Source organism: Echinops telfairi, unplaced genomic scaffold, assembly GCF_000313985.2.
Source record: "Echinops telfairi isolate 266 unplaced genomic scaffold, ASM31398v2 ScPeMD7_17;HRSCAF=63, whole genome shotgun sequence".
NCBI lineage: Eukaryota > Metazoa > Chordata > Mammalia > Afrosoricida > Tenrecidae > Echinops > Echinops telfairi.
The window spans coordinates 1,128,984-1,133,055 of NW_022103914.1; positions in this window are offsets into that span (position 1 = coordinate 1,128,984).

The following is a 4,072-nucleotide window of genomic DNA, read 5'->3' on the forward strand; positions in this document are numbered from 1 at the left end:
TATTACATTTTAACTGAGCTACATCTGTCATCATCAACTTTATAATGCTTTCTGTTGGATAGAAAGGCTACCCCCACCCCTCGACTGTGGTCAGAAGGGATTTACCAGAGGCTTAATCCGTGTGGGGACACAGGAAATGGATTTGGGGCTTCCGCTGTCATCCACAGCCTTCTGCAAACCAGGTGTTCGCCATTTAAGCTCTCCGTAACATTCCTTCCTTCCAATTTGAACGTTACAGTCCTTGGGTCACCGAGGCTCGTGTGCTTCTTCATCTGGACTTGGTTGATGCGTCATTAGATGGCTGCTTGTGTCTCCTTCCTGGCTTCTTGGAGATCTCCATGTGCTTAGGCACCGTCTTACCCATCTTTCCTCTGCTGGTTTGTCTAATCGCTTAAGATTCTATCTCATAAGAGATTGACTCAAGATACACCCTACGCTAATCTTACCTCATTAACGTGACAAAGGCAACGCATTCCCAGATAGAATTATAATCTTAAATATTAACATTAGGTTTTACAACACATATTTTTGGAGGACAGATTTCAGTCAATAACAGGCTCTTACAGGTTTGCCTACATACATCTATACTTCAACTTCCTGATAGAATTAAATATAAAAGAGATGATCACTTCAAGTTCCATCTAGGCCTTTAGAGTGCATGTGACATACTAACAGTAAATCCAATGATGGTCCTTGTGCATACCACTCATGCTGTTATCCTGATTAGTGCTACTGGTAATTTACGCAACCCCATCTTTGGATCAGGCACAAGTTCAAGGGTACTACAAATGATGCTGAGTTAGGCATTCAGCTATTTCCCTACCACCATCCAGTTGATTCCAACGCACAGTGACCCTATAGGACAGAACAGGTCTGCCACATAGGGTTTCTGAACTGGTAAATCTTTACAAAACAGACTGCCTCATCTTTCTCCTGCAAAGCAGTCGATGGGTTTGAACTGCACACCTTTTGGTGAGCATCCTAAGTCTTAACCCACTGTGCCAGTAGAGCTTTCAGAAACTAAGACGGAAGGATAATCGATAGAATTTTAGCTAAATATTAAGACCAAGGAGTCTATGGGTGGTACTAAGAATGAGCCTACTTGGCCGCTAACCTAAAAGTTGGTGGTTCAAATTCACCCAGAGGCGCCTTAGGAGAAACACCTGGTGATGTATTTTTGAAAGATCACAGCCATTGGGAATCCTATGGGGCATAAATCTGTGAATTTGTAGGCAACTGGTTTAGGTTTGTGTTGTGTGTGTTTTTAAAAACCATTGTGTTTTTTCATGCTCATTAAAGGGATGAATAGAATAATACATACCAAAATAAGTTGTAAGCTTACATCCAAGAAAGAAAAGGTTATTGGGTGAAAGATGCAGGGATTCTAGACGTCCGGTCACATCTAGAAGAGCTGGTCCACGTTCTACTTCTTGACCTGAATGATTGCAATAAGAGTGTTTGCTTCAGACACCAAAGAACAAAAACCATCATTGTGTGACCACCTTCCACACATAAACGCTGAAGACAAATGTGTGCATAAGTAAGTGTGGTGAAGAAGGCTGATGGTACCCGGCTATCGAGACCTATAGCGTCTGGGGACTTAAAGGCTTGAAAGTAAACAAGCGGCCATCTAGCCCAGAAGCAACAAAGCCCACATGGAAGCAGCACACCAACATGTGTGATCATGAAGGGCCAAAGGGACCAGGCTCTAAACACCAGAGATGGGGAGGGGGAATCATATTCTCATCAATGAGGGTGGTGCATGATGGAGACCCAATGCCCATCTCTAGACAATTGGACATACCTTCCAGAGGGGTATCGGGGAGATGAGTCACTTAGGGTACAGTATAGCAATAATGAAACCCACAACCTTCCTCTGGTTCTTAAACGCTTTCTCCCCCCAACTACCAGGACCCCAATATTGCCTTGCAGACCTGGTTAGACCAGATGATGCACAGCGGGACAGATGGGAATCAGAAACGCAGGGAATCTAGAACAGATGAACCTCTCAGGATCAGGGGCGACAGTGGCGATACCAGGAGGGAAAGGGGGTGAAGAAAGGGGGAATGGATCACAGGGAGCTATGTATAACCTACTCTCTGGGGGACGGGCAACAGAAGGGTGGGTGAAGGGAGACGCCAGACAGTGTAATATAAGATACAATAATAATTTATAAATTATTAAGGGTGCATGGGGGAGAGGGGAGGAGGAAGGGAAGGGGAGGGGGGAAAAATGGAAAATGAGCTGATTCCGGGAACCCAAGAGGCAAGCGAATTTTGGGAATGAGGGCAACAAATGTATAGATGTGTTTTATACAATTGATCTATGTATTGTGATGAATTGTATGAGCCCCAATAAATTGATTAAAAAAAAAAAAGAGTGTTTGCTTCACATTCACTAATGTTTTTGTATGCTTTTTCTGTATCTGTGTATATATCTTTTAACTGACACGGTAAGAACTAAATGGGGGTGGCCTCTTTTGTTGTTAATTTTCTCTCGCCCCAAATTGAAATCTTTCCATGCACCCTGCCACAAGTTTGGTAAAATAGATCAACAAACTTTCCCACAAAAACCTGCCAACATACTGATTCATTCTGTCCTGCAGGCACCCTTCCTACCTGCATCTGTATCGGTTGCTCTTGAGGTCTTTCAGCCCAGTACCTCTCTGTGTCCTCCTCCTGTGTTAGAGCCCCTCTTTACTGGATTCATGCTGCCTTTGGTTTATGTTTAAGGAAGCAAAGGCACATGCAAGGTTTTCTTGTTTGCTTGTCATCATTTCAAAGTCTGAAAATATTTTTATTTTATCCTTTTATGACTTGATCGTTTGGTTAGATATAAAACTCATAAATATTATTTGTACTTCAGCCTTTTGAGGATATTTCCCCACAGTGTTTTAGCTTCAGATCTGGTTAGTAAGAGGTCTTATGCCATGAATGTTCCTAATTTTTTAGCTCGGTCCTTGTGGGAATCTCCAGCCCTGCTGTTTGAGGCTGTCATGACTCTGTAGCTCATAACGCTAGGGATTGGGGGGATGACACATCCTTTAGCTTTAGCAACACGGCTATATTTGAGGGTGGATGGTTATTTGGTTGTTTTAGGTATTTAATTCACAGCAAATTAGTTTCCCATTCAATAATTTATGTGCAAATTGTTTCATGACAGTGGTTGTCTCCACAATATCCCAACTTTCTTCATGTCCACTCTGCTTTCTTCGTTTGCATCCACCCAGTTCCCTTGTCCCCTTGCTTTCTTATCTTTGCCTTCTAGAAAAGTGTTCCTGTTTGGTCTCTGTGTTAGTCTAGGTCCTTTAGAGAAACAAATCCACAGAAACTCATGTATAAGAGAGTTTTATATAAAAGGTAAGTGCACATCAGGAAAACATCCCAACCCAGTGCTACCCGAGCCCACAAGTCCAACATTAACCCATATGTCCGACACCAATCCACAAAGTCCTCCTCCAACTCACAAAACACACGCGATGATGCCAACTGCAGGAGGAAAGCCGAGTCAGTGACTGTGTAAGCATCTCAGCCCTGACAGGGGTCTCCACACGGCTGCTCCAGCACCCAGGGCTGCATCGGGGTAGGTCCATGTGGCTTCTCCTTGAGGATGTCTTACAGGAAGTGAGTTTTGCCAGCTAAAGCAGGGAACTGTCTAAGGCAGCTGCACCCTGGTCCGACCATCAGAAAGCAAGAGACTCGAGAAGTAGAAAGGCGAGGCTCACCGAGTCATTTATCTCTCCGCCCTTCAATTAACCCCACATGTGTTTATAGGCCAGGTTGGCACAATAAACTAACTCAGTCTCCTATAGTTGATTGTGCTAAGGAACACTTTCCTCACGGGTGTTTTTATTTTATAAGGTCACCTTTTCTTTGGCTAAAAGGTAACCTCTTGATGTAGCTTTTATTCCAGGTTAAAAGAGCAACAGTCTCAGGGGTTCCCTGGTCTCTAGAGGTCAAAGCATTCTTTTATATGACTTTTGAGCTTTGTTCTACATTTTTATCCCATTCTAACTGGGTCCCTGGTTCCTGTATTCTTCCCCTCCCCCCACATTATTAAAAGATCATTTTAT